Below are 24,213 nucleotides of genomic sequence, written 5' to 3' on the forward strand. Positions count from 1 at the left end.
TGCATACTGCGTAAAGTTAAAAACCGTGCTGGAGTATAATAAAGCTTGGGCTTAGCTGAGCTGTTTTCACCTACTCTAATTAGAGATGGCTTCACAACAATAAAAATAAAAAAAAAATCAGAGATGGAAGCAAAACACTAGAAAACACAGAAGGGTTGTAAAAAAAGGAGGAAAGACACAAAGAGAACCAAAGTTCAGATTTCGCATCTGGGTTTTCTTTCTACTTCAGAAGCATCCACAAAAGCTTCCATGAAGTGGGTTGCTTCTTTCAGTTTCTCCAGTCTATAAATTAAAGCAGGGATCTATGCACAGTATAAAGGGTGCCTGACAAAATTGCTACCATTTCCTGATTCTCCTATCTGCAGTGGGTTCCTTCAAAGCACTTCTGTGCTTCCAGTTGTGAACCAAGCCACACCAAGGCAGTTCAGCCATGTAAACAATTAAATCTATTGTAGCAGCTAGAGGTGAGCAGCCCACTCCACGTAAGATGTAGCAGAAGATAAATTTTAAGGTTCTGAACTGAGCCAAAAAGGGATTTGGGGATAGAAAATGGGTCAACTTCCTTTGCTCCATCTGCCTGTAGGCACTGATCTGAAGGGCAGAGTTTATGGCTGGGATTGCCCTTGTGCAGTTTGCACCAAAAGGAAGAGAAACTTTCCACAGCTACACACAGGCCAGTCAGTCTTGCCCAGTGGAGCTATCATTGGCACCAACCAGACCAGCACTTTCAGCATCATCCATCAATGAGCCTCAGAAAGCACTTGAGAGAATGAAGGGATGGAGAATGACTTGATGACTTTTCAAATGGCAAAAAGTTGTTTTCATTTTACAGATGTGAGTCTGAGGCTAAAGGAACCTTTGTGACTTTGGCCCACACAACAGGGGCAGAAGTAACCTCACATTTTCTGAACACCATTCCTAAAGCAGAAAGGGCCACTTTGCTCCTCCACTTTCCTCACCCCTTCAAAGAATTTTTCCACAACTACGCAAATCAGGGAAGATACTCTCATACATCCCTATCCCCACTTCCAACTGTCTCTCCTTGACGTATGTATTTCCATTCCCCCTCTTTAGCTGTGAAAGAGCTTTCTACCTCGCTACTGGTACCTTACAGAGAAACGGCAAAATCCTGCAGTACAGCAGAGCAGAGGTAATATGGCCAAGACAACTGCTATTTTCATCAATTCTTCAGCAAACCAGCTGATCATAAAAGCTATTCTTGACTCGCCTGTCTCTGTAACACCAGTCGCCAGGAGAACACAGCACTTACTATTGGCTGCAGCCCTCACTAAAAATACACTGCATTCTTGCACAACAACAAAAACTCCCACTAGGGCCAATGGACAGCAGACTAAAAACAGTAACCAAAGGCTTTAAATTGCACAAATGACAAAGGTAGAAGAACTGAAAGCAGCATGCCACTAAAAGCCATCTGCCATCTTGGCCCGCCCATGTGTCCCTTCTCCCCAGCAGTGTTTTATATTAGTAATGATGTCTCTGTATTATGTATGACAGAGTCTCTGCTGCTTTGAGCAAGCAATAATATAGACGCTCCTTCAGTCTGGTGCTTTGCATTTACGTACTAGCAGGGGGAGCAGAAGATCTGCCTTCCAGTCTCTCTCTCTGGATATAGTTCAGTTGGATGCCAATACTCACATGTATATATTCTCCAATTCACATGTTCACACTGTATTATCAGGGCTCTCATGCACATTAACTATATACAAAAATACGCAGAAGTAAGCATGGATTCAGCCATGATGTGGATTAGATGAGATAAAGAGTGGACAACATAGAAATACAGGAAGAAAATCAGCAAATGGTTAGACTGATTATGAGCCTCTTTCCAGCATATGAAACATGCTTGGGGTTTTTTATTAATTACTTTTATTAGTAGGTTAATGATTCTACCTGTCACTGAAGCTGTCGCTTATAAGGGTCTTTGAAGTGAAGTGTCAGAAGAGTTATAAAGGAAGAGGAAGATGAAAGCAGCCATTGGGATAGCCTGAAAGAAGCTGCAGGGATGGATGTGGAGACAAGGCTGGGGCAGAGCAGTTCTGTACAGAGAAACACCTGAAATAACTCACAGTGATCAAGCACAGGTACAAGAAACAGTCTTCCCAGGTTAACATACCCTGTGAAGGAAAGAAAAGAGAAAAAAAAAAAAGGGGGAAAAAGAAAAGAGAGAGAATTTCTTAGCCCAGAAAAGGCTAAGAGGAAAGGCCCTCAGGTGTCTTCAGGCAGCCCTGCAAATAACAATCGAGCCAACAGCTTCTGCTGAGGAAAGGCAATGACCAGGGACCAGAGAGAAGAAGACAGAGGAAAAGATGAGAATGATGCACATGAGTAGGCAGACCACAGCATGAATTAGAGAAAGAGCTTATCCAGAGCTGATACAAGTGAAATGACTACTTTCGCAGCTGATCTCAGAAACCACTGGAAAGAAATTAAGTGGGTTGTGGGAAAGTTGATGGGAAAGTGTATTTTCTATTCATACGAGTTCATTGAGCCACTTGATCTAGTGGGAGATGTCCCTGCCATGGTAGGAGGGTTGGAACTAGATGATCTTTGAGGCCCCTTCCAACTTAAATCATTCTATGATTCTATGATTCATTTATTTAGAGCATTTTGCAAAATAGTCTGCATAACACAGTCAGCTGACGCACGCTGAAAGTATGCTAATAGAAAACGGTGTAGCTAGGGTTCAGTGGGTGTTCTCACGATTTACAGTGCTTGCAGCACTCCATTACCATGTGACTACAGACGTTAGTTAGTTGAGCTCTGACTATTTGCTCACAGAGATCTTCCACTCCTCCAGTTACTTCCTCAGCTTTCTCAGGGGCACTTGCAGAGACCCTGACAGACACCTGAGTAACTGGGAAGTTATGTAAGGGATCTCATCACCATAGTCCAGCCCTCCTAAGGCGACGGGTTGAAGGCACAGGATATACGAAGAGATACCCAGGGTGAAGGCAAGGAGGACTGAAGAGGTGCATAGCACACAGAAGGGGTGAAAAGACATAAAAGCAAAGGACGAAGGAGACAAGGAAACAATGAAGAGGGCAAGGTGGAGGGAGAGGAATGAGCAGAGAAGGAAGAAAACAGAAACACAAAGCCTGACGGGTAAGTCAGATGTTACTGTAGATAACCAGCAGGTCAGGGAACAAAGTCTGCAAATTGCAGGAGAAAGATGGCCCCATGAATTAGCCAAACCCACGAGGAACAGGAGAGTATAATGAGCTGTCCGGGTTCAGAAAGACAACAGAAAAGGATATGTAGAAAATGCATTTTTCTTTCTCACTGTTAGAGCATTTATCACTGTTAGAGTAGACAGATGATAGCACACGAGAACTGTTCCACAGCTGAGTTGGGGATCCCAAGCCAGCGCAATCTGTATTTCAGCACAGGATGTTATATATTAGCAGACATTCTGATTTGCAGAGGTCCTGAGCTCCCAATCACAAGTCGCACAGCTATCAAAGGCAGCTGCTTTCCCCTGAAACACTACATCTGAAAGATATTTTACCGGACTTTCACTTATGATTTAGATGCATCAGGCCACAGCTCAGAGGACTGCTGGACAGGAACAGCTGTTTGGCTAGCACACAGCATGGGACCAAGGAGAGGTAGATCTGTTCTTGGAGGTAACGTGTTTCAGGTATTCTCCCAGGCAAGCTGCTCAACCATGTGGTGCCTCATACATGCGAGATGAGAACATCTAACTCCATAATTCACGGGAATATTGGCCTGGGTGTATAAAGTGCAATGAGATCCTCAGAAGAAAGGACTGATTTTAAGTCCAGAGAGTTGACATTTACTTGTTTTTTCCCAATCTGCTGTTTCTTAGAACTCCAGATCTAAAAGGATGGGATGGTGCAGGCAACTGGCGATATCATTGTCATAACAGCGACATCATGGCACAGACAGCCCCAGCTCATAAGGCGGTAGGAAGCACACGAGTTGGTATATAAAAAAGGACTGGCAGCACAATGCGGTGTGCGGATGCCAGATTCATTGCTCACTGAAAGCTGCATTTTCAAATCCAGCATTTGCCTCATGTCTGAGTTTAAAGCCGATAGTTACAGGGGGAAAAAAAATCAGTAAAAAAGAATTCTAAGCCCCAGACTTCACATTCCTCTTGATTCTTGTAGCACAAGGAGGAAAGCAGTGTTTCTGCTCTGAAATACCATTGAAGTGTTTGTCTGAACTGAGCTTTCTCTTGGCATTCTGGCAGCTCCTGCCTTTGTAAAAACTATCAGGCAAGGGTTTGTTTCTTTGTGAGAGATTTAATGAAGCTGCAGACATCCATTTTAGCCAAAGTGATTTCATCTGTTTTTCCTCCAAGGCTGCCCAGCTGAAGAGCTATCATCAGAATTTTTTCTCATTGCAATTGCTAATGTCACTGGTTGGTACCAACGTACTATTCACTTCTTCCAGTCCCTCCTCAGACTTGCAGTCATCAAACAATTCAGACATTGATCAGAAAAAAATAGTATAACTAAAAACTATTAGAGAAAAAATAAAGACTCGATCTACACTTCAGGGATCTGAACACATTCTGCTTCACGCTGAAGGTATGAGAAAGAACCTACAAGCTACTTCCCAATTTCTGGGGATGCTGACATACAGACTTATTGTTTGGCCTCATTTTTTTAGCCAGGATAGCACAACTACAGGACAGAAGTAGTATTGCCTAAGGATCCCATTACAGAACTGAGAGCCAGGAAACCATGAATATCAATATTCTCACCCGAATTTTCACTTGTAAATCACTTAGCTTCTGTTCCTCTCCATTCCTCCCTCTGTATGAAAACAGACAGACTTGCCTGCTCTTCCATAAGTCTCAATTACTGGCAGAGAAATCCTTAGGCCAAAGTGCAAATTTGATTCTTGAACACTTGTCGGGAGTTCAACACGTGAAGTACTGAGATTAGAAAGAGGAATTTCAGGCAAAAGAGGACCTGTTCTCAGGTTCTGAAGGTGTTTCATGGAAGCCCAAACAAGTTTCAACTTGATCTTGTAGGCAGGGAAGTCGTCTTACCAGCCTGAGATTTATGTTCTTACATGTATCACCAGACCAAAGCTGGAAGCATTTCCTTTCTGCCATTCAGACATGCAAAAAAAAAAAATTTCATGGAAAATTGTTCACTCAACAGTCAAAACATAAGAAAGAGAAGAAAATGAGAAACATACGGAATGTTTAGCGAGAAAGTCCTAGGAAACAGAAATATTTCACTTTGCATAGGGCTTTATTTGTGACCAGAAAAAATTAAATGAGGCTCAGTATCAGACTCCTCATTTCTCATGGAGTACTTCAAAGAGTTAATGTATGGGTTGTGATATTACAAGCTGGGCATGCTTAATTTGAGATTGTAAATTTGCAGAAGAATAATTTTTTTAAAAGAAGAGAAAGCAAGCTTGTCAACCACTGTCCATTTTTATCTAGTCAATGACCAGCCCAAGAGATGTAAACTTTACCTAGTGTACTCAGTACACAATGTCTGAACTGGTAATCAAAATAAGTAAAAAGTAGGAGGAATCTATAGAAATTCATAATAATATATTTTGTTTGCAAGATTCATCACTTTCTAAAGGATATGTTACAAAGTGACTTTGCTTGATGTAAGGTAGAGTTATAAACAGATATGTAAAAACATTGATCATCAATCTATCAGCATCAGAGATGTCATTATTCCCTTAAATCAGCCACGCTGCCAAAAGATGCATCTTCAAAATTCCGAATGATTAGGTGCTGTCCACATGCAGGAGGAGCAGCCAGCTGCAGTTTCATTAAGATCCCTAAATGAAGCGGGAAGATCAAGATGATGATGCTGGAAATTGTGTACAGCTGATTTAAACCCTAGTAGCATTTGCTTAGGAGCGAAAAGATCTGTAGAAGCCAATTTGAAACTAATGGAGAGTTTGTTTCAAAAATTTACTTTTCATCATGTTATGTTAAATTTGCAAAGATGCACTCAAGTGTGAAATGCTAGTGGAGTGTAAAAACACCCCCTGCACATTTGGAGAGGGACCTGTCTTACACCAATGCAATGTAAACAAATATAAAACACGTAACAGTGCTGACCTCTCGCTTACTTATATGAGCTGTATTCCAAACCACAGACAATTAGTTAATAATTCTGTAAAGACAGCCTAGAGAAGCAACAGAATTAAACTCCAAAACAAGATATATTCATGACATACTGGAGAAATGTTTGCTGAAAACAAAAGACTGGTTTCTCCAGCAGTGCTGGAAAAAGACATGAGCATTAAAATAAAAAGCAATATTCGATGTTGATGAAAACATAAGCAAAAAGCAAGAGATGTTCTAGCCCGAGATGAAGTGTTTAGATAACAGTCAGAATAGCACTTTGTAATACACGTAATTGCTCCCGAAAAGCACGAGCAAATATGTGTGGTTATGAAATCCCCCAGAAATATGGAAAGGTTAACAGGAGATGTTGCTGGGCATAATAAAGTATTTACAATAATCACTACTCTTAAAGCGGAGATGTCCAGAAAGAGTCCAAAACATTCCCAATGTATTGCGGATAACACCTATTTTTTTCTAAGCCTCTAGAGGACCCCCAGTATCTGCTACCTCAGCCAAACTCATGTAAAATGATTAAAGAAAGTGAAGATTTATTAAACTGAAAATGAAAAGTGAGTGGAGGAGCCTGTAGAATAAATCAATAAATGAATAGAAATCAGTCATTAGGATTAGAAAGTACGTATTCAAGAGCTCTAAAACAAAGACATTTTTGAGTTACTCGTGGAGGCTCATGACCAAGACCTCATTTCTACCTCAGTACCTCAAGAAAGAAAACGTAAAAAATGTGAAAACACTGGGGTTTTTCCTAAGGGCTCTGTGGAAGGCTGAGGATGATGGACCAGTAAACCTGACCTCTGCAGCAGATACATTGCTAGAAATCAAAATAAAGAATACAATCAGGAAACAAATATATATATTATATGCTTGGGGAGGATCCAACAGTTTCCGCAAAAAGAAGTCGTGTCTTGCGAATTTATTGAAGTATTCAATGAGCACATGGCCCAGGACACTACCTGGTCAGTACAGTATGAACATCCCTGCTTGCAGTGAAGCTAAGCATTCCCAGAAGAAGAAATTAGCAGCAGGAAACAAAGCATGCGATTAGTTTTCCCAAGGGAGAAAGGCTTGAAATATGCTGTTCACTATATTCATAAACAAGCTAGGAAAGCAGTACAAGTGAGGTGAAAAAGTTTGCTGATTATACAGCATTGCTGAGAACAGTCAAAGCTGAAGCTAATTGTGAAGAGCTGCAGAAGAATGTCGTGAACTAAGATGAAACTCAGCGGTGGTGAACGCCAGCTAATGCATGTGGGGAAAAATAACACTACCTATAGGTACACGATGATCAGCACTGCTCGGGAGAGAAATCTTGGAGTCACTTTGAATAATTAGAAAAAGTCACCTCAGTGTTCAGCTGCTGTCAGAAATGCCCAGAGGGGCTTTTAGGAACTGCTAGGAAAGAAGATGAGAGAAAACTAGAATGAAAAAAAACAACAAAAAAAGCCACCACAAATTACGACATTTGCCGGATAAATCCACAGTGCACCTGCATCTTGAATACTTCCAGTCTGTCTCAGAGCAAAGAATGCACAGAAGTGTTGTAAGGAGAGGTGGGGAAAGTTGACCATAGGCACAGAAGAGCTTTTTTACAGTGAGGAACAAGACTGTAACTCATCAGATCAGAAAAATGACAGCAAAAGAGGGATGTGATATAGTTTATAAAAGCATGAATGGTATTAAGAAGGTGGATGAGGAATGATTATGTTAATATACATAGCTGGAGTCAGTGAAATTGTCAGATATAAAAATTAAATTAAACAAAAGGAAATTCTTCTTTTTTGCAACACAAATTTTGATACTTGTTGTTACAGGATGCTGTGAATTCCAAAAGCATAAATGGGTTCAGAAAGGGATAAGACAAATTAACAAAGAAATAAGTCTGCTGGGAACTATTAAATACAATTCAGAAAGTTTCTAAGGTCCTGATTGCTGAAAGCTCAGAGGGTGAATCATCGGGGTGCCTCTCTGAGATTTCTGAAGGCAATGCTGTTAGGGCTTTACATTATTGTTGCTTCTCCAATGCCACAAGTAGATGCAGGCTCTTATGCTAAACATGCACTCACATAACAAAGACATTCTCTGCCGTCAAAACCATGTGCTCTGCATGCTAATTACTAAGACCAAAGCCCTAAAAGTCAGGATACTCAGCTCCAACTTGCTGCTGAACCCAAGAAAGCCCAGCTCTGGATTTACATACACTTTGCACCCTGAGTATCTCTGTCTACGCTAACGGAGTTACAATGACAGAACACAAACTCCGAATTAGTTGAAAAGTTAAAATGGGTAGCGACTAAAAAAGGAAAGGGCTTATATTTTGGCATCTTGGGTTTTTTTTAATTCTGCCTTTAAAATATGAATTAAATGCTACTCATTGGAAACTTCCCATACTTACTAAGATGTAACAGGATTGACTTTAACTTTAAATGGCAACTTTGGTTATAATATTCTGAACAGTCTCCTGTATGGGCCAGACAGGTTAAACAATATTGCTATATTATAAAGCAATAGTGTGGCTGCTTGTACTAAGCAATCAGAAATGGTGGTACTGGATGAACGATTGAAGATCTTGCAAAGGGGATGGCTCCCAAGAGTGTCAAGAAGATGCATTTATCTTGGACTTATTTTAAGAAATAAAAGAACGACCTGAAGGAATACTTCATACTGCAGCAAAATCTGAAGCAGAAAATTTATAGTTCAACAGTGTGAGTGAAGGAACTGGTTGGTGTTTAGTGACCCATGTTTTAGTACATAGTGCACAAAGTGGATAAAACTGTGGGAATACCACCATAAGGATACTATGCAGTGCCTCATATGGTACCTCTGTTATGCATCAGAAAACCATGTAAAGCCAAAAACTCTCCGCTCAAAGAGCAGGATCTGAGCTGAGCAGCTTGCAGCAGGGACACTTCCACCCACCATCAGCTGACGCTGAACGGGCTTCACTGAGCACACGGAATTTCTCTCGATAACTACACCTGAGTGAAGGCAGTGCTGCTGCTCAGGATAGGAGCAGGCACTCTTTTCCCGTAGAGAGCCAAGCTTGAGCATACCTGCAGGCTGTAAGACCAGAGGTGCTTGCTGACACAGGGCTCTAGGCGTGTTTCGACGCAAGGGGAACGGAGCAGCAGTCTAGTATTGGGACATCTCTTGCTGGCAGCTTGCTGTGGGAGGTGGGGCACCAGCAGAAGTTAAAGTGAACATGAATGCCTGTTGCACTAGTCATTCATGGGTACAGTCACTGCACATCCAGGAAGATGCTCTGTTGCCTGCTCCCAGGGAGCATTTTGTGGGTTCATAGGCAGGAGTAAGGCCATCAGCATGTTTCAAACAGACCACAGGTGATGCATGGAGAAAATAAGCAACTTAGGAACTGATCTGAAAGGAATCTAAACAGTGAAAGCCACCTAGCAACAGATGGGGAAGTAAAAGAAAGAGCATCCTGCTTTATGTCACATCTTCTGTCACCTCTTGCCCTCCCCTATTAATCATTTCCCAGGCGCATCATCCTTGTACTTCCTTTCCTGGTGTCTGATATCACTTCTTCCTTACTGACAGGTAAACACTCACCACCAGGGTGAATTTACTGGCAGGTAAATACTCACCTCAGGGTGAATTCCAACCAATGACCTGGAGAAAAACGTTTCTAAGCCTGTTAAAAATGCCCTAAGCTACTTTGCCCTTCCTCTGTTTAGTTTGTCTGTATTGCAAGGCAATACTTGTTATATTTCCAAACATGGAAATTATTAAATCAGCAAACAAATAAATCATTACAGAAGACAATGCAGAAATCAGAATCTTTCTTCAGTCTTGGGACTGAAGTTCACATGGGTAAAAGCAATGAACTGAGAGAAAATTCATCTGAAACAGAGAATGAGCAGCGAGCAGGAGAACTTGTATTGCCGGGCTGCCTTTCAACCTCTGTCAACACAGACTGTCTCATAAGATGAAAAAAAAAAATAAAAAAAAAAATCACTTTCCCTTTCACTGATGTGTCGTTTCTTCTGGGTTGGATCATGCATGGGCCTCACAGTTGTTTGCAACAGGACTAGAGAATAGTTCTTTACACAGAACACGAGGAGCATCCATTTAGCTCAAATTGCAGTTAGCCTTCAATGAGTTGTCCCAAAACATACCTGACGTCAAAAATGCCACAAGGTCTGTAATAACTGCCAAAAGCACCTTTTATCTTACTGAAAGAAAAGTCCAAGATGTGCTGCGAGAACCAAAGAAGACAAGTTTCTTGTATAGGAGAAAGCTGTGTCCTTCAGTCCTGCGTTACCTCCCACTCCAAGATTCAGCCAGCAACCCCTAACAAACCCTAGTAGATGCACCGCAGCTCCTTCTTTCACTCCTCTTCCTCACTTACCTCAGTTCCCACATACCAGAGACTCCCTTTCCAACTCTCTCAGATATGGGTGAGAAGGAAGTAGTTGTGCATCTATCTTGTGCATAAACAGAGCATTTAAAAAATATTCACACAGGAGCAATCTAGGAATATTCACAATACAGATTTCAAGGATGAATATAGGTATTATCATACGTTTTTCCATAGCTTCATGTGGACAATCATTGTAAGCACCTGAAAGTTTTGACTGGCAATTTCAGTGTTGTATATTAACATTTTGGAAGTGTAGAGCTAAATCAGAGACACATCGCAGCACAGAATAGAACTCCAGATTCCCAACTGCAGCAGCAGAACAACTAGAGATGGATGAGAGAATACTTCTTGCTACACACAAGGTTGAAGTTCCCAAGGGAGCTGCCATAAATATTTCCACTGTCAGATTTTGACCCTTGTGGTTTTGAACCCTTGAGGGTCAGCATCCTCACAAAATGTACTGGGGGGAAAAAAAAAAAAAAGTTATTTTGGCAAAGAAAATGTAAGGAAGTAATATTCAGAGTTTCAAAACCACATTTCGTATCAGGATAGGTCTGCTCTCATTAGGGAAAAGGAACCCATTTTACAGAGAAAAGCTCACAAGCCATGCTGGCGCGTGTGGTAGAGAAAAAGAAAGAGGCCTATTTTCAAGTTCAAAACGTCATACAAAAGCAAGGTCATGTTTCCAGCAGTTTTGTTGGGGTTGGGTTACATCCAGTTCCAACAATGCTGTACAAGGCATATCAGACATTAAAATGATACCTCACTTGATCTTACTCAATAGAAAAGGCAAACCACATAAAACAGGTGCTAGACAGCGAAGCAGCCTCACCATAGTTATCTGGTTTACAAACACAAAACTCTTTAGCCCTGTTATTGTTTCTCTCATTTGCCACATTCTAGCTCCAAAAGGCGCTCTAGTTCTCTAAATCGTTAGCAGCTTTTATAGCCAAAGATAAGTATCCATCACTTTTAATTTTCATTGTTGCATCTGTTTTGTCATTTAGCTGCAGCAGGTTGTATTACAATGATTAACGAGGAAATGGATACAAACATTTTTATTTCAAATAGTAGCTCTCGGACAAGATCTGGGAAACAGAACCAAGCCATATGATTTAAAAAAAAAAATGAAACCAACACATACACAAACCTAAACAAGTGGGCATTGTGCCACTGTCTGTGAACAATCTAGAAATGCAAATATCATTAGCAAGAAAGAAAAATGCATCTTTTTCAGATTTGCCTGTCTGATCATTTGTTTGTGTTTTTTTTGTTGGGGGGGTGTGTTTTGTTGGGATTTTTTTTTACAATTAACCTGGCCCTTTTTATTTCTCACAAATGTCCAGCTTAATTGTGGCACATCAACAAATAGGTTCATTTATCTTTCAGGGAAAAGCCAAACACTGAATTTCTATTCAGAAAATGTAGCATATATGAAGTGTACTGCTAATAACAGAGGCCTTTAGAATGAAAAATAATTTTTTTTTATTGCTTTCTCTAGGACATTTCCTGTAAGCATGGTTCATCCACAATTATATTCAAAAATAAGTATTATTTAATATTATAGTTACCTACAAACCTAGAAACTCAAAAAATATTTTACAGGTCCTGCTAGATAGAGTGTCAGTAGTTTTTGCAAAAAGCAGAAATGTCTTTCAGATGAAACCCCCTGAAGGACAATCCTTCAGTTCAGAAAAATTAATTTAATTTCTTTAATGCTAGCACTATATTCACTCAGTTGCAAGGCTTTTGTAGGAAAACAAGAATATTTATAAAAATATAGTCACATGAAACAACCATTCAACCACCAAAGAGAATGTGAAAAACACAGATGAAGACTGTAATATTAGACTGAGATAAATAATCTAGCTGGAAACCTATTGGATTCTACACTTTCATGTCAACGAAGCATTTGGCCTACCGATGTATTTTTGCCTGCTCTGCCAGGCAGGGCTCAGGCTCCGCAGGAGAATACAGCCGTGGATCTCTGCAGGAAGAGAAGACCTTTTTTTTCCAAGTAAAATGTTCCCTAACTCTGCAAGGGAGGTTGGCAGTAGATCTCAAACTCTGGCCTGTCTTTTTAATACCCCTACAATAGCTCAGTTGGATTGAGACCAGCTGTTGGTGCATTACCATTTGTAAATGCTTAAAGCAACTACTCCTTGTTTTCTTGGCAACATGTACTGTGGAGGAAAAAAAAAAAAAAGAAAGCACTTTCATTCAGACATTAAGAATTGCTGGATGCCAGCTTTGGCTTACACAAGCTATTGTTTGCACAGCTCTCTTCAACAAGTTTTCACCAAAAAAATAATCCTGTAGGGATAAATTGAGCCCCTAAAATTCTGATTTACACTGTCCACTCGGCCTTCACTGGAGTCAAGATTCCTTTTTTAATCCAGGCATTTCAGGTCACAGGTCTTTCTGGGTTTCAATTTCTGCAACACCCCCACAAAATCACCCAGATTGTCTTAGGAATGACAATTAGAAGTTGCTTACTCACTGGTTAAAAATAACAGTGATTTTTTTTTTTTTTTCCCCTGCTAATATAAGCATAAGAAAGAGATCTGAGCTTTCATCACCATGTTTTAAAATCAGAGTTCCAGGATTGAAAGCTTGGGATAAAAAAAAAAAAGAAAACATAATTACATTAGGATTATACTTCAGCATTTGAGAAATACTAAGAGTCTAAAAATACCAGAGAGATCCTTGATTGGGTTGCCACAGTAAAAACAGCCTAGTCATCGCAGAGAACATACACTAACATTTTTTGTTATTACTATTCAGATGAAAACAGCTCCAGTGACCTTTCATTGCCTCATCCTTTCCAACCACCCCTACTAGAGCTTGGTGTACTGGAAGTGTCTAAGCATGAATGCTAGCATCTCGGTGGTTGCAGCTGCTAGTACAATAGGATTAATTTGCCATCTACCAACTCTAATGCCCTTCTGTTTCATCTTCTTTCCCCACCAGGGGCAGTGGTGACAGCATCTGTTCCACTGTTATTTTAGTGGCGCCTTTCGTGCTGTTATAGTTAAGGGTCTGTCAGCATTTCTATTACGCACACACACACACATACTTTTCTTGAGGGAAGGGGCAGCTCAAATCAACCTCTAGGAAAAAAAGATGAAAAAAAACAAGAATTAATGCATTGGGGCTGAAAATGGTATGAGAATCTTAGAAGAAAGCATTTTTATATTTAATTTTATGGTATTATTTGAGAGGGGAAAAAAGGAGATATAAGAAGTTCCAAGTAACCTACTTTGCATTTATTCATGGAAAATAATGGAGAAAGTTGATTTGGATCATGCTATGGCCTTAGAGAAAGCAACTGGGCCAAAAAGGAGAGGGGAAAAAACCGAAACCAGGTACCAAACGCCTACGTTTATTACTTTCTAGGTAACTAATTTAGATTATAAGATATTACTTTAAAAGCATCACAGCCAAGATTTGATGAACGGGCCATTGATTGTGCCAACTCTAAATACATATCCAAAGCCTCAGGTCTCTAAGTTGAGAGTGATTATGAAGAGAGGAACACCATTTTCTGCAGGCAGTCAAGCATACCAAGAGGTAAAGAACATCTCTGCTACCAGAAGTGGTTTCGGAGCCTCCAGGTGGGTGCTCTCTGTCCTGCTGACGTGTGTGGAATACAAAGAGCAACGCTCACTGTGGTCTGCAAGACACGGGCTCGTCCCACTGTCGCTGTATGGGAGCCATTGCACATGAGCATATCTGAATCACGAGCATTGCTTTCTATCCACAAGAGTGGATAGAAAACAACCCCAAGTGCTGAGGCAATTAGAGAACAGGTCAACTTATTTCAGCAAGGAAAATCCTCTGCAAGTTGGTAAGTATCAGATAAACCAACACAGGACTGCTTCACAGACCCCATGGGTGTTTTCTCTCTTGCTCAGTCCCCATGTGTTGCCAGGTCTAGTCGAGAGGTGGCGTCCCTGCCCATGACAGGGAGATTGGACTAGAGGATCTCTAAGGTCCCTTCTAGCCTAGGCCATTCTATGATTCTATGATTCAAGCCTTTGCACATGAACTTACTGTGCGTGCGCAGGTTTCCACCTAGTCCAAGAGAACTTTGAACTGACATAAATCACCTGAATTCTCAAAATAAACCCCCCTCTTGCTCGATATTGCCTCACATCTGCAGCGAGGCATGACTTACGCAACAGAAGGAAGGAATTACATTTTTTCAGAAGTCTTCTTACAGAAACCTACAGACAATTTAGAGGACCAGCACGAGCCTTTCCCAATACCATAGTACTCACCATAGGATTGACATAATCTGTAATGCCAGATGTGAGTCTTCTACAGGTGAATTAAAATTTGCCTCCAGTCCCACCAACACACTAGCATTTACAGCATTTTCTGTGAATCTCTTCAACATTCTGAAATAAGTGATACATCTGTTTTCTTAAAAAGTACACAAAGGAGATTCAGAGGTAATTAGGGATTTTCAAACTCACAGCAAACTGGGGGGAAAAAAAACAGTTATGCAATAAATTTGAAGGAAAGTCTCCAAAGCCATGCAAATTTCTTTAGTCAGATTAATGGTAAGCATGGTCAAGTCACTGTGATGGGAAATAGATTAGTAACATGCTGTTTCTTTTTCAAGTTACATTATCAAATACTTAGGTGTCCTTTGTCACATCACTTAACTGCTCTGCATTTCAGCATCCTCATCTGTGAAACAGAATAGGTAATTAAACACTCATGAATGCTTTGGGACTCTTTGGTGGAAAGAATTATTATGGTGTCTTATTACTGTGAGACAACATGCAATTGTCTCAGGTCTCTGTAACAGCTGAGCCTAAACGGTAAAGGAAGAAAACCCTAAAAGCTCAACTGAGATCTTCTGCCCCATCTTCTGCAAGATGCAGCTACTACTTTAGTCCATTTTCCACACTGGAGAAATCATTCTCAGGCTGATCAAGCTGCAAAAATATTAGCATGTTACAGCACTTTCAAAACTAGTCTGGTTTAGAAATGAAGAAGAGAAAGGAGAAAAAAAAAGAAACATATCTCCCAGATATATTACATTCATGAACCACAGGAATTATTTAAGAGATGACTGAAAAGAGGAAACTCAAAAGAAGAGCACAAAATATAAAGCCTTCCTCTCACAAAAAAAAACCCACCCTCAAACCAACAGAAACACACCCCCTACAGTGCAGACAATTTCCCAAAAGCTCACAGCAATGAAAAACATTTTATATTGCCTCAAAAGTTGCTAGCAGAGAGATCTAGGTGGCTGCTGCCCACCTCACAGCACTGAAAAAGCGAGTGCCCAGTGGGTATCATTCTGCATTATCTCCCAAACCTTTGCCACCAGCGTACAGATAGAAGCGACGGAAAAATGAAAAGTGTGTATATTGTAAGCGTTGGTTAAACAACCCCACAGTAATTCTTATTTGCTGGAGGTTTTAGAGAGCAGATGTAGGATTGGCAGGGGCTGGGAGCTGGCTATATTGCTCTAGCACATTTAGAGCCAACACGGAAAGAACACGGAAAGCTGCATTTTTGTGTGTGTGTGTGCATGTGAATGTGTGCGTGTACGCGCGCGTGTGTGTGTGCATTTGCCTTTTGCCATCGACTCATCTAAGGTTTCTTGGATTCACGCTGACACATAACAAAAAACCCACTAGGTTGGTTCTCTTCCAAAAGAAATATGACTTATATCAGCTGCTGCATGAGAGTCTCTCAATTGCCACTACTAAGCTGCCTATTTTGCAGTAGCAAGTGGCCATGTGCTGTAACACACTGATTGCCTGCTTTGGTGGTATCGGTTGCTAGAATAAGGGCAAACAAATGGGGAACCAAATATAAAAAGCAGCCAGCAGTACTGAAGAAGCATTACAGCTGCCAGGCAATAACTTAGATAGTTACAGCTGCCATCACCTAGTTCACGCAAGCTTTTTAATATCTTTTGGCAGCGCTTGGTGTCACAGCACAAAAGGAAAGTTGGCACTTCCTAGCATACTTTGTTTGACATAACTGTAGGCAGAACCCAGCTGATACCTTCATCAATGTGTATGTGTTTGCTCTTAAGGTACGTTTTAGCAGATCAAACATTGTTTTTCTCTTTCTGTCGCACACACCACTGTTAAATCATAGGTTGGGAACCACACCAGATAAATGGGAAAGAGCTCAGCAAGCTGGAGCATACAGCCAGTCCCAGCAGCACCTCAGATAAGGAACACAAAAAAAAATCCTAAAAAAGAAAAATATAGTACGGCAGGAGGGGCTGTGGAGGGAGGTTTAAAAAAAAAAAAAAATATACTGCTTTGCCAAAATGTTCTCCCACCTCGCCAGTAGCAGCAGCAACCTCAGAGCCAGGCCAGATTCTCTTCTCCATTTACCGTACTTATAAAAAACCCACAAGCACAAACACATAGACCATCACATACACATAATTAAAGCATCGACATCTCTCACTGTGATTTACAATCCACACCACCAGAAGTACACAGGCGCTCCCAGGATTTCATCAATGTCTCATCTGGTGCTCTTGGCAAACCCAACCTCTTCCTTAGACGCGGCGCATGCTGCACCTCATTCTCTCAGAAATGGGGATGCAGAGCCCTTCCCCTTATGTGAACTAGGGAAGACGAGCACTAAATGTGTCAACGCTGGGTGATTTGCTGCTGTGGGACCTCATTTTGCAGGAGACTAATAAAAGACTAGCCTGCAGCATCGACTCTTGAGACCGCTTTCTATCATCCTGAGCCTTCTATGTGGCCCACGAATTTGGGTTACAATACTGTACAAGGAACTGGACAGCCTCTGCATAATGATATTATTATTTTACGTCTCTTAAAAGCAAATACACAGAGAGAAAAGGCTCTGCCCCCAGGAGCTTCCATTGGCTATGAACAAAGCAAACCCGTAAACCTCTACCCGAAGCAAGCCCAGGTTCTAAAAATGTATTGAGTTGGTTTATTTGTAATTCATCCTGTAAAAGAAATACACTCATCTCTTTGGCACTTTAACAGGCGTCAAAAAGCTACAGTATTGAGACAAACAGATTTACAAGGGTTTTGAGGTGTAACACCACCAGGAAGAGGAGCTGACAGGATGAAAAAAAGAGACAGTAAATATCATTATCTTCATTTTAAAAATAGGAAACTCAGGCACATGAAGGTGAGATGGTTGCTCCAAGCCTGACCCAGACAACAGGGAGAGGGCCAGGAGCTCAACGTCAATTGTCCTGGGTTTGACATTCTTTAGGTAGGTCACATACTGACAAACAAATGTAAAGGCATGTCAAGATTCACATGAATCTGAATTATTTATGGGAAGCTGACCCAGGAGCAAACTGTTTTTAATGGCAGCATACAGCACAAGGGAGCTGACTGTGGCTAGGAATGGAAAAAATGCATATGCTGGGCCTAGATAAAAGGTGCCCCATGGAAAGGGCAAGAAGTTTTCACTTTGGGACCCCAGGTAACCCTTCCGCGGTGGCCGAAGAATAAAACTCATCCACAAAACGTGCATGCGTGCCCCCAGGATGGTGCAGGCTATGAATACATTTTATAAGCTCTAATACACTGTATAAAGAACAATCATTCATGTGCACACACACAAAAGGACAGTCCCAGATTTACAGCCACCCACCAAGGTAGAACAGGTGGCTGTAACGTAGTAAAAATGTATTGCAAGGAATTTGCCATGAATTTTAAAAACAAAGACGCCTACAGACATAGTAAAATTGATGTGACATTCAGTTACAGCTAAAATTTCACCTGTCTTAAAATGACAATGCAGAGGAATTCAAGGAAAAGGACTGGTCCCACCATCACTCACACAGCAAAGTGTTTCACTCACTTTGTGCAAACAATGCAATTGATCTCAACAATCAGTGGCACAGCTTACACCTGCCGCACAGGTAGGAAATCAGGACCAAAGACACCCAACAAAATCACCCCCAGAAAACTGCTGTAGAAAAGAAAGTCTTCAAGCTCCCGGCAAAGAAAGACAAGTTCTTTCCTTCCTCTACCACAGGATATGACATCTTTTTTCCTTGATTATTTTAAACATTTCAAGGGAGCTAATTCCAACTGTTAGCCAAGAATTTCTTCCTCTTTCCTTCAGTGTTTTTAGTGGCAGCATACAAATTAGGAAATACTATAAATCCAACACACTTTTCAATAGTACAGGCACAATAAACTGACAGGCTCCTCTGCTAGCCCCAAAAGCTAAAGAGGGAAAAGAAAGAAAATCTGGATTTAAACTGTGCAGGCAAGATATACCCGTGTCTCTTAAGATGTGAATCAACAAGTTCTCCAGCCTGGCTGCAGTTTAACGTATCTTCTAACCGAGGGGGAAAAAAAAAATCTCAGGTGTGGTGGAGCAGAAAACAGAAAGAAACTGGGATAAAGAACAAAACGAGGATTAATAGTCAATTATAATAAACTGGTTTACTTGGTAACAATTTTTATAACTATAATGACATTGCCGTTCTTCTACTAATGACCAGAAAGTTTTGATACAAAGTTACATAATTCAGGTATACAAACCAGCATTCATTCCATTCATGAAGCTGAATCCACATCTTAATGGAAAAATGACAAACCTCAAAAGAATTGTAAGTGCTTTTAACAGCTTCTAAACATTTGTTAACTTCCTTCTAAGGACAGGTGAGCTCATAGCCCTGAATGGGGCACATCTGTGCTTGGCTTTATGTAATTACATCATAATCTTTGTGCCTGGAATAATGCTCCAGCTCGGAGGACAGTGAACAGAGGAATAAAGAAGAGAAAGAGAAAAAAATCAAATGAGAAAATCTTGGGGATGATATTTGGGTTGTTGAGCACATAAATGCCTTTTTTTTTACTAAATGCATGTGCACAGTTACTGTAACTGTACATTGCATCCTGACTGCTTCCAAAACTTATGTTGGTAAACATTCCCTTCTTTTTGAACTTCCACTACTGACACCTGAAAATGACGTCTACTGATATATCTCTTTGCTATTTTAACTGTTTTGGGGAGCCCATCAAACTCTAGGTATAAATTATACTCCATCCTATAAAACGTCCCCACAAGGGGTCACTTTAAAGAAACAGCTGGGGGCAGCACTGAAATGAAGGGTGCGTACACCCTGTCATCATGAGTCTGCTCCTGAGAGCAGGCCACAAACAGGATCTGGCATCATCCCTTCCCATGTTTCCAGATTTCCCCCCAGTGAACGCCAGGATTTGGGATGAGGGTGGATAATGCCACTGGGAATTGCCACTAGGATGCAGCTGGGCAACACCACTGGGTTGAGACACATTTGCTGGTGCCAGAGCCAGGCCCTGGCAGCGACAATCCTCACAGGAGCTCAGGAGGGTGACAGAGCTGCTTCGGCATTGCTTTTCCATGCTCCTTCAGCCTGACATGCCCCAAGATCAGGCGTTTGTCACACAATCCTGCTCTGCAACACCTTTAATCAGGCTACTGGGGAGTCGGTGTTATTGCTGCCCTCCATTCGCATGAAAGAGGAACAGAAATGGCAGTAGCGAAGCAACCCAAATCCTCCGGCAAAACAGAGTTGATGCTTGGTTTGCATTTGGAAAGAAATAATCCTCCTGATGAACTATGCTTGGAGATTGGGGCTGCCTGTGTGCCCAAGCGTGTGAAATACAAGCCCTCCTTGCCTGACTGAGGCAGGCTTTTCAGTTAGATGCTCAGTACTGATTAATGGAAGTACTAGAGCTGTAGCACTATAATGCTCACAAATTTTACCCTCTGCTGTCTCTTTAGGCCATTGCCCCAAAGGCTTTCATGTTCCTAAAGCTGTCATTTAAAACATTTGTGAATCAGGATGTGTGGACAATGGAAGAAGCTGGTAGAGCCAGGGAGTGCAGATGTGAAATAATTTAATCAACAGCAATTTTTCCATTTACTTCAATGGGCTTTGGATCACCCGCCTCATGAGTGGAACATGTATTGAGGAGGAAACAACCCGAGCCAGATAAAGAGCCAAGACACCGAAGTAACAGAGTTCCACCAAACAAGAGGGTCCACAGCAGCTGCAGCCTGAGATGTATGATGTAAACACAGACATAGATTCAGCTAGCAGAGGGGGGAAAGGATGCAAGAGAAAATTGAAAATAAGCAAGGACTTAACCGTCAAAGGACAGCGCCACACGAGTTACTACAGAGAAAATTTTTGTGGGATGAAACATGTTACATGAAGTACTAGTAATATTCAAAGAGCTTTGCAGAATTTAGCTAAGGAGGAAACGAAGGCACAAAGAAACAAAGTGAAAGCCTCAGAACACAGAAATTTTGACCAAATCAGAGGAAGAAAGCCTGAGAGCTTTTTATTCCCTATATGGCATAAGTATCAGGCTATGATGCTTGCTGTACTAGTTGTATCACAACATGGTGCTGAGATCATTGTGTGCTAGTTGACAATGTTTGCCCTAATTGGTGCCATTAAGTAATAAAATAATAATTGTACCTCAGATCACTGGCACTTCAGAAATGGCCATTTCCAAGCACAAGCAGTGGCACATCCCTGGTGCACAGCTCAGTGCTGAAATGGTTAACACCACATATTATATGTCAGTAATGAAAACTAGCACTCAAGCATAGAGATTCAAAGCTAAGGCTGACACACCATCGTTAACGCAGCCCTTTGTGCTTAGCTACCACGGGAGTCTTGGAGCAGCACATGGTGTTGTACCCCACACAATATGTGCTACTACAATACCGCATTCACAACACAATGAATTGAGGTCAAGTGAGTGACCTTAAAAAGAGCTTTCTTTTAATTCTTTAAAGAAACACCCCATGATATGTTGGAGCCCATTAAACAAAGCTGCAAGAAGATACAGTAAACTTTAATTAGCAGTGAAGGCAATAACCTCACTTTATACTTCATAATTTCTCCCACCATGTTTTATTACATGGAACAGTCATTTTAGTACCTTTGTACCTAAGGCAGCATCCATGTGGTGTGGAAAGGGATGTGTTGTTGGATATTTATTGTAATGGGGCTTCATGTGGTTGGAGGTCAAAGTGTAGGACTTTCATTTGTACATCACTGCTCTACTATCAGCTCGTGTCTCTGGGTAACCTGATGTTCAAACCTTTTGTAAGGCAATTGCTGAGGAGGTTGTTCTTATTGTTATGAGAACTTGGAGAAAGGATGCTGGGCCCTGGCTTCGGCACAAGCCTACTGTGTGACATAGGGTACTCCGCCAAAATTTTTCTCACGCTGATCTCAGATGCTTCCATTTTTAGGGGACTCAGGTGCAGCTCTGAGGGTCTGGTCACGGAAAGCCTGGGAATCAGTGGCTCCTGTTGGCATCTCAGGATCACTAGGAACCAAGTCTGGAAAAATCACAAATTTGTTGCCCTGTAAATTACCTGCAATTTTGAAATACTGGCCTTTTACCTCTCTGCCCTTCAAAACATACTACGTCGAGTTGGAATGGTATTTACCTACCAGCTGGCAGAAGGAAAAGGACACTGTTAACTTTTCTGTGTCCTTTTTATGCTAGATATTTAACTGATAATGAGGCATAATGCCTGAATTCCTCGGGGAGATAAGGACACTATCTGCATTTTACTGGTGAAAAACTCCAACACCGAGGTTCTGGACCAAACCCATAGCAGGGCTTGGGCAGCTATATCCAGCCTGCATGGAAAAGATATAATCCTCAGAACACCCAGTAGTCTTTTGGCACATAATTGATTGCATTGCATTTTCCCCAGTTTCTACAATTTTGTTTCTGCGCATGCCCAGAAAATGCTGTCTTGAAAAGGCTCAGTCACTCAGTGGTGACCAAGTACTTATGCCCCGGCAGGAATCCACACACCTCCATCTATCTCAGAAGAACACCCTGGTCTTAAAGGTACCTTTGGAACATGTCTACTGCGAGAGGTTCCGTACAAAACCATCATTACTCTCCTATATACCACAGCTACAGGAGGAAAGCATGGTTAGCAATAATGGCAGCACTTGATTTCGGTTACCTGCTTCACAGTCTTTGCCATGTAACTTTCCTTTCCCAAATGGATGTGCTAACTCCTGTGCTACAGTCAGGCTATTCTTATATCCTTTTTCTGCCTCCATTAATCCTCAATCTTACAATAACAATCTTTTTGAAAAGCATAAAGAGTGTCTTCTCCCCTCATTCTGCCTAAGACTAGCTGAAAGCCTGATGTGTAGGATCTAATCCTGTCAGAAAAGAGAGGCAGAAATTAAGAAAAGAGAAAAGGAAAGTGAACTCACATGTCTTGGATGAAACATGGTAACCACTAAAGTATCAGATAAAGTTCTGCTGTCTCCTTGTAGGTTCTTAAGAGAAGTCAGACACTGTTCTTCCGAAGAGACTTTGAGGCTGTAAAGCCCAAGTGCAAAGAGGAAACAAATAGTGCTGATTAAAGAGTCTAAGCACCTCTGCTATGAGGACAGGCTGTAGGAGCTAAGACTGCTCAGTCTGGAAAAGAGAAGACTTCGGGGGCACCTAATAGCTGCCTTCCAATACCTGAAGAGAACCTACAGGAAGGCTGGGGAGGGACTTTTTACAAGAGTGTCCACTGACAGGACAAGGGGAAACGGGTTTAAGTTGAAGGAGAATAGATTTAGATTGGATCTTAGGAAGAAATTCTTCAGTACGAGGGTGGCAAGACTTTGGAATAAATTGCCCAGAGGTGTTGTGGCTGCCCCCTCCCTGGAGGTGTTCAAGGCCAAGGTCCCTTCCAGCCTAGGCCATTCTATGATTCTATGATTCTATGCCTGGAGGGAAGCATTTGCAATGGTCTCTCACTGGCCAAGTTCTGTGCTCCATATAGATTTTATAACAAATCTGTGCACCTACCTCCAGGCTGCTAATTTCACCGTGGACACTGAAGATCAGTGTTGTGACACTTGGCATTGTGGCATTCAGTGTTGTCGTATCTGTGGAGTGGGGCCAAAAAACCTTGCCAAAACTGGTACAGAAAGTGTTTCTAAGGGGCGAGGAATCTGAACCCAAACATTCTAGTGTCATAGCTGAGACTTAAATGCTGGATCAATCTTTCCTTCCTGGAGCTTATTCCTTTTTCTTGTATACATGGTTGTAAATAAAATTTTGCTTATGGTATCGGGAAGCGACTCATTCTTCTCTAAATACATGTTTACTTTCTGAATTTGTTGGACTAGCTCCTAGTCCACTTAATGCTTTCTCATTATATAAATGCTTTCTCCAGCTGCTTTTCACTCAGCGAGGAAAAGAAAACTTCTTAAAGACACAAGAAGTTGGCAACCATAATACCCCAAAGTTACTGGGAGGCCTAAGAAGCAGGGCTAGGAACTGAACCTGTTATAATTCACTTGTTTACACTGACCAGATTTTAAGTTCATGCTGCCATATGATATTAATTTCTGGCTTTGTGAAAATAAAGATACCATTTAAACACAAAACAGCAATATCACTTCTATTTCTTCAAAACATACACGTTTGACATATCCTGAAGTAAAAGGGCTCCTCATTCCCTTATGTCTCTCCGAAAATTTCTGAAAACAGCAACATGTGCAGTATCAGTATCAAATAACATACTATAAGGTCTTATTCCCTCCCCCCACATTTATCCATGCTGTTTAGTACCATATTCCAAAGAGTTATCCCACAAAAAGACTTGTTTGCCTAGAGGGACCTAGATAGACAGATACTTACCACCTCTTATTTGAGTTTGCTGATATTTTGCCACTTGTGAAAGAGAAGAACCATTCCTG

This window comes from Apaloderma vittatum, unplaced genomic scaffold (genome assembly GCF_000703405.1).
Source record: "Apaloderma vittatum isolate BGI_N311 unplaced genomic scaffold, ASM70340v1 scaffold2977, whole genome shotgun sequence".
NCBI classification, from domain to species: domain Eukaryota; kingdom Metazoa; phylum Chordata; class Aves; order Trogoniformes; family Trogonidae; genus Apaloderma; species Apaloderma vittatum.